General features: G+C 36.6%; 1 long non-coding RNA gene across 1 annotated transcript; it reads left to right on the top strand.

Annotated features, from left to right (window-relative positions):
* Window positions 1–501: 501 nt before the first annotated feature.
* Window positions 502–5,303, top strand: LOC129350062 (uncharacterized). The gene is made up of 2 exons (XR_008603277.1): window positions 502–1,004; window positions 3,716–5,303. It is a non-coding gene; the product is annotated as an uncharacterized LOC129350062 (long non-coding RNA).
* Window positions 5,304–8,132: the final 2,829 nt, after the last annotated feature.

Below are 8,132 nucleotides of genomic sequence, written 5' to 3'. Positions count from 1 at the left end.
ATGCAATGATGCCAACTTGTACCTGTGTAGTCACAGCCGAGGATGCACTGACTGTTACTGTAGTCACAACCAGCAGCAGTCTACTATAATACATGATACCGTCATACTGCTCAGTCATTCTCTGTGGGTTGGAGGAAATGCAAACACTTCTAAAAGGTAATGCAAAAATAATCCACCAAAAAAAAATCTTGTTGTGACCTTTTGAGGGCTCGGTAGGATGGAGTGTAATGGCTTTGGTAATATCTGACTCATCAATGTAATAATACTGGTTTATGACTTAATACAAATGCAAAATAAATGACATTCCACACAGCCACAGCTGTACGTGCTAATATTTGCATGGTAGCATGCTAAACAAAGATGGTAACCATACAGTAAATGCAGAACATTAGCATGCTAATGGTGCCAGTGTGAGTAGGGTTGCCACTAGGGTTGCCTTCCGTCCCTTAAAATACGGAAACATCCTTTATTCGACAATTAATTGTTGCGTCCCGTATTGAATCAATACGGGACGCAAGTTGTTCCGTATTTTCATAAATGCCCCGTACACGTCTGTCACGCACTCATCAAAACTGCATAATGAATAAAATAAAACACAGGAAATATTAAGGGCAGCCAATTTCATCTTCGTAGGACCCATGTAGCGAGGACCCGATGCCAGGTCCAGTGGACAGACTTCAGACGTCTCTGTGTGTCCCGTCCTGTCCGGTCCTGTCTCTGGTTGCCAGGTTACAGACGCTGCTGCACCCGCACGTTTAAAAATGTCTACACCTGAAACTCCACCACGTCTAAAGAAGCAAAAACGTTTGCAAATGTACAGACTGGAGTGGGAAGAGTGGAACCCCTGGCGGTGGGTACAAGGCAAACTGTGTTTTCTGTTGCTCATGGACCGGCTGAAGTAAGGCAGCATCAGGAGACAAACATGGAGGAAATATGAGAACAGAGAGAACCCAACCAGCAGGTCACAGTTTATCATCATCTAATCATCTCCTGAAGTCGATATGGTAAGTGGACATCATGATGAGATCAGCTAGATTTCCTACAGTATATGGCTGTGAATTTACCAGAGGATGCTTATAGTAATGCTGATGTGGCCGTAGACTCTACACTATTATAGTGACTCAGTAAATGCCTTAGTCGGTTATTATTTTTTAATGCTTTTTAGTTTTTAATAAACATTTATTTAATAGCCTATATGTAATCAAACATGGCCTTTGCCTAAAAAGAATATTTCATTGCACAAGTAAAAGAATAGTAATTTTTAAAACTGTTCAAATTATTATATGTTGCTAAAAAACAACAAAAAAACAAAAAAAAACACATCATAGTAATATGTCAATTAAAAAAGCCTATAGTATAGCGTGTTGCCCAACAAACATCATAGTATGGCCTTTGGTCTAGAAAATGTCCATAGTATAGCATGTCGCTTTAAAAACATCATAGTATAGCATGTCGTCCAACAAACGTCATAGTATAGCATGTTGCCCAAAAAAACGTCATAGTATAGCATGTCGCCCAAAAAACGTCATGGTATAGCATGTCGTCCAAAAAACATCATAGTATAGCATGTCGTCCAAAAAAACGTCATAGTATAGCATGTTGCCCAAAAAACGTCATAGTATAGCCTTTGGTCCAGAAAATGTCCATAGTATAGCATATCGTCCAAAAAACATCATAGTATAGCATGTCGTCCTAAAAAAGTCATTGTATAGCATGTCGTCCAAAAAAACATCATAGTATAGCATGTCGCTCTAAAATTGTCATAGTTTAGCATGTCGTCCAAAAAACGTCAGAGTGTAGCCTTTGGTCCAAAAAACGTCATAGTATAGCATGTCGCCCAACAAACGTCACAGTATAGCATGTCGTCCAAAAAAACCATCATCTAGCCTTTGGTCCAAAAAGTCATAGTATAGCATGTCATTCAAAAAACGTCGTAGTATAGCATGTTGTCCAAAAAACACCATTGAATAGCCTTTGGTCTAAAAACATCATAGTATAGCATGTCGCTCTTAAAACGTCATCGTATAGCATGTTGTCCAAAAAACGTCATAGTATAGCCTTTGGTCCAGAAAATGTCCATAGTATAGCATATCGTCCAAAAAACATCATAGTATAGCATGTCGTCCTAAAAAAGTCATTGTATAGCATGTCGTCCAAAAAACATCATAGTATAGCATGTCGCTCTAAAATTGTCATAGTTTAGCATGTCGTCAAAAAAACGTCATAGTATAGCATGTGGTCCAGAAAACGTCATAGTATAGTATGTGGTCCAAAAAACGTCATAGTATAGCATGTCGTCCAAAAAACGTCAGAGTGTAGCCTTTGGTCCAAAAAACGTCATAGTATAGCATGTCGTCCAAAAAAACGTCATAGTATAGCATGTTGCCCAAAAAACGTCATAGTATAGCCTTTGGTCCAGAAAATGTCCATAGTATAGCATATCGTCCAAAAAACATCATAGTATAGCATGTCGTCCTAAAAAAGTCATTGTATAGCATGTCGTCCAAAAAAACATCATAGTATAGCATGTCGCTCTAAAATTGTCATAGTTTAGCATGTCGTCAAAAAAACGTCATAGTATAGCATGTGGTTCAAAAAACATCATAGTATAGCATGTCGCTCTAAAATTGTCATAGTTTAGCATGTCGCCCAACAAACGTCACAGTATAGCATGTCGTCCAAAAAAACCATCATCTAGCCTTTGGTCTAAAAACGTCATAGTATAGCATGTGGTTCAAAAAACATCATAGTATAGCATGTCGCTCTAAAATTGTCATAGTATAGCATGTTGTCCAAAAAACACCATCGAATAGCCTTTGGTCTAAAAACATCATAGTATAGCATGTCGCTCTTAAAACGTCATAGTATAGCATGTCGCTCTTAAAACGTCATAGTATAGCATGTCACTCTAAAAATGTCATAGTATAGCGTGTCGCTCTAAAATCGTCATAGTATAGCATGTCGCTCTAAAAATGTCATAGTATAGCCTTTGGTCCAAAAAACATAGTATAGCATGTCGCTCTTAAAACGTCATAGTATAGCATGTCGCTCAGAAAACGTCATACTATAGCACGTCGCTATAAAAATTACATAGTATTGCATGTCGCTCTAAAAACATCATAGTATAGCATGTCGTCCAGCAAACGTCATAATATAGCATGTCATTCAAAAAACGTCATAGTATAGCTTGTCTCTCAAAAAATGTCACAGTGTAGCCTTTGGTCTAAAAACGTCATAGTATAGCATGTCGCTCTAAAATTGTCATAGTATAGCATGTTGCTCAAAAAACATCATAGTATAGCATGTTGCTCTAAAATTGTCATAGTATAGCATGTCGGTCTAAAAACGTCATAGTATAGCCTTTAGTCCACAAAACGTTGTTATGTCCCGGCTGTCTGAAGTAGGTGAGGAGCAACACAAAAACAGTCCAAATGCTGGTTTCCAGAGGGTTAGACGAATATTTATTTACAACAACACAACATGTGAGGGGGTTAAAAGCAAATGGTTGTTAGTAAAATAAAATAAATAAACAGAACTAAAAGTGAACTTCACGTCAACATTGATGGGCATTCCAACCAGGAACAAAGTAAAAGATAATCAATACGAAAAAAAAACTCTTCCTGTTCACCGCTTAAAACCCAAAAACACACCGCAGTGGCACCCTAAGCTAAAACTACCAATGGGTTCCCTGTTTTACTTTCTGAACAATTCAAAGGTCCCTCTCTATCTCCCCACACATCCACCAACCACTGGAACACATCTCCAAAGTTCTGCCGGGCCAGCTCAGCTTCCCCTCAGAAGAAGTGCTGCCACCTGCCAGATGAAGGAGCCTTTTGAGAGGCAGCTGGCATCGTGATTGGACTGTACTTTGGTCTGTTCCAATCCAGCTTCAGCTCCAGAGACGGCAGGCGGGACGAGTCAACGGAGGCCTGGTGGACGAAGGCATGCAGCTGAGTACAATCCAGAAAACAACAGAGGAGGAGTGCAGCGTTCCAGGGCCAGAACAAACAGAGTAGCATCGTATGTCTCTTAGAAAACATCATAGTATAGCCTTTGGTATGAAAAAACGCCATCATATACATCATATATTGTACAAATAACAAGTCAAAGGAAAGAGACATACATTGTAGAATTGTAGTAATTGTGGGCTGACTGATTTACTGATTATCAGTATTTTATTTTTTACTGATTTATGGTAATAAATCAATTTAAAAATGGTGCTACTAATTTGGCTCTGAACCTTCATCTACCTGTGGTCGCTCTGTCTTCTGGAGTGATTTGATTGGTTATATGTCACGAATAAAACTCCTTTAACTTAACATCTGTAAACAAAACAAAAACGTATCAGCAAAGTTTCCTGTTAGAGTTTGTGTTCTTCTAAGTTTAACTCCAAGATTTTAAATACTTTCATTTACTGCAAATGAATATCGACTCCAAATGTCTCACTAATAATCATTATCAGCCTTAAAAACCCACAAAACACCCCTTTATACTCGACCACACTTAGTACAGTCTGGTTCCCCCTTCTATAAATCTGCTTGGAATCGTCCACTTCCTGTTTGTCAAAGTGGCCTTCTACCTGGACAGGTTTTGTTGGAGCTCATGCAACAAACATTTTGGGTAACTGCACTTTAATATGGATGGATGACACTGAATTAGAGTCTGTTTTAAGGAGACTGAGTTAAGATGTGTAGCTCTGTCATTAAATAGGAAATTATTTCTCAGAATTCACAGAGAAAAGTCTGAAATGTTTGCTAGGTTAGCGTCCCACATGTTCTTTGGCTCAGCTAAAGCTAACTCTCTCCAACTTGATCTCTTGAGTTGTTTGTTGTTAAAATATCTTGCTACATTTGCTGAAGCTCAGAAAGTCTGAGATGTTTGTTCAAAATAAGCTCATTCTCAAGTCTTATCTGAACTGTCCTCTTTTGTTTGAACTTTCCCTAAACTTAGGAGTTAATGACAGAGCAGCACATCCAGACTCAGTCTCATTTATGTAGAGATTAAACTTCAGTGTCATTCATTGATGTTAAAGTGCAGTTTTTCAAATGTTTGTTGCACATGCTCCCGACCAAACCAGTCCAGGTGGAAGACGATGTGAAGAGAAAGCTCCAGAGGATGAATATCACACATTTACGTTGGAAATAAATGTCCTTTAATTAGACATTGTCATGCAAAAGTTGGATTTCCCTTTAATGATGTTCAAATCTTTGTTGAGTGTTTTGTTGATGTTGGTTTCTAAATGTTTTCTGACACTCGGCCCCAAAGATTAAAACCTTTTACGGCTCACAAGCTGCAACAATTCACACATTATCAACTATCTTTCTGACTAAACTAAGATAAAAAGTGAAAAACTGTATGATTCCTGCATCATGAATGTAAATCTTTTTGGTTTTTATGACAGTAAACTGAATATATTTGGGTTTGACATTTTATAAACCAAAACAAGAAATGAATTACTGGCAAAAACAATGAAGAGAGTAATGGACAAAGAAAATGTGTTTTCCAACATATATGGCTGAATTACTCCAACATTACAAGATACATACAATTTTAATTCAATTTTAATTATATAACGCCATTTACAGGTCAGATTGTCTCAAGACGCTTTATTTTTATATTTTTTTGTCATATCTAAAATATGACAAACTAAGAAATTTAAACCTCTTGACTAATCCAATTTATTATTTGGTTTTTAAGAGACTAATCGACAACTAAAATAACTTTCTCCACTAAAACTAATAAACATGAGGTCAATTAGAAGGAACAGTTTTAAATACTGCAGTCTCACGATGACAAGAATAAAGTTTATCAACAAAAACTAAATCTGCTGGTGGATTCCATTAAAGTCCTAATAAATGATAATAAAGTGTGATACTAAAGGTTTGTGGTGCTAAAAATGTCAAAGTAAAGATATCAAGTTGAACATCTGGATGGAGGTTGATAAAAGTTGACCTTCTTTCATTTCTCTGGAGCCGACTGCATGGATTTTATGGATGGTGGTTCAACACCTCTTCATGACAACTTGTTCTGCCTCCGACCTCGTGGAAACTCCAGAAACTCGGGAAAACCTGTGGAGACTCGAAGAACTCGTGGAGACTCGAAGAACTCGTCAGGCGGGGGAAGGTGTGGTGGGTGGTGGGGGAGTAGAGGGGGGAGGCCGCCACCCACCTCCCCGCCTACTCTCCGCCCTGACTCCACCCAGGCTCCGCCTTGGCTCTGCCCATGTAGTCACTTCAGGAACTACGATGCCAAAGGGACGACGAATTTATGTCTTTTCATCTGATCTGTAGCTCAGTGAGTTAAGGATTTGCCTGTGGAGCTGCAGGTCGCTGGTTCAAGACCAGACAGTTCTTAAATTTTCTCAAAATCCTGACAAAGACAAAGAAAGAAAACTGCCAGTGACGGGTCTCGAACCTGCGACCTTCCAGTTGCTGGTCCGTCTTCTTACCCCCTGAGCTATTTGCTCAGATACTAAAACTTCTTTTTTTTGCGTATTTAACATCTACTTTTTGCCATTTTCGAGTTTTTTTTTTAACTCGAGTCTCGACTCGACCGTTTTTCTCAGGAGGTTGGGCTTCAGCCTTTGTGCTGGAGGGTTGAACCCTCAGTTCCAAGACTTTCCAAGCCTCCAGACCTCCCGAGTCCTCAGGACCTGAGCTTTCACACAGTCTGAGGGCTGAAATTTTCTAAGTCCCACAGTAGTTCTCTGTTAGATTTAACTTTCAGACAGTTCAAGGACTGATATCTTCTAAGTTCCTGAGTAGTTCTCTGTTAGTTTGAACCTTCAGACAGTCTGAGGGCTGAAATTTTCTAAGTCCCACAGTAGTTCTCTGTTAGATTTAACTTTCAGACAGTCCAAGGACTGATATCTTCTAAGTCCCTGAGTAGTTCTCTGTTAGTTTGAACCTTTAGACAGTCTGAGGACTGAAATCTTAAAAGTTTCTCAGTACTTCTCTGTTAGTTTGAACTTTATGGTTAACAGAAGCCTTAAAACTTGTGACCATGAGTCTTGATTTCACATTTAGACCATCCATCTGAGTTCTTCTCAGACCTTTACCTGTGGGTTTTGTAGAAATCCTCAACAAACTTTGATTCTCTTCACTGAACAGTAAAGTTTGTGGAGATCAGAAGGTAACAGTTTGATCAATGCCTTCAACTACTAGTAGACTTTATCTGGAAAACAGTTTTCTGAAATGAGTTGTTAGTAAATCTGTCCACAATCAAACCAAGAACATAGAAAGAGGAAATGTTTGAAGAAACAACTTGATGTTTTCGTTTCAGACTAGAAAATGCTTCAAGACCTTTATCTGTTTTTGCTCTTTTTGATCGTTTTATTGTCTCTTCTGTTTAATTTGATCTTCTAAAGTCTAACTGGTGTCTTTTCAAATGTTTTGTCTTTAATTTGATTCTTCTTAAATGTTTAGTTTTGCTCTTTTCTCACCTTTTATTCTTTTCTAATGTCTGATTTGATTTCCAAATGTTTTGTCTTTTTAATGTTTAATTGTTTTTTCAAATGTTTTATTGGCTTGTTTGAGTTTTTTTTTCTTTCCCAATATTTAATGTTTCGATTACATCTTTAGGGTTTTTCTTTTTAAATGTTTTACCACCTTTTAATGTTTAATTTTCTTTTTAAATGCTTCATTGTATTTTCTGTTTAATTCCTATTTGAAGTTTTATTGTCTTTAAGATGTAATTTTCTAATTAAACATTTCATTTAATTAAATGTTTTGTCTTTTTAAAGGTTTAATAATCTAATTAAATGTTTTGCATTTTTTAAAATGTTTAATATTCTTGTTGAATTATATTTTTTAAATGTTTAATTATCGAAAATATTTTATCTGTAATTTTTAATATTTGTATTTTAAAAATTTTGTTTAATTTCATAATGACATGTATTGTATCTTGTTGAATTATCTAATTCAATATTTTGTCTGTTTAATACAGTTAAACATTAAATACAATTAAATTATATTAAACAGACAAAATATTGAATTAGATAATTCAACAAGTTACATGTCATTATGAAATTAAACAAAATTTTTAAAATACAAATATTAAAAATTACAGATAAAATATTTTCGATAATTAAACATTTAAAAAATACAATTCAACAAGAAGAATATTAAACATTT

Source organism: Amphiprion ocellaris, chromosome 2, assembly GCF_022539595.1.
Source record: "Amphiprion ocellaris isolate individual 3 ecotype Okinawa chromosome 2, ASM2253959v1, whole genome shotgun sequence".
Lineage (NCBI taxonomy): Eukaryota > Metazoa > Chordata > Actinopteri > Pomacentridae > Amphiprion > Amphiprion ocellaris.
The sequence above is the reverse complement of the archived record's forward strand: the minus strand, read 5'-3'. Positions and strand labels throughout refer to the sequence as shown.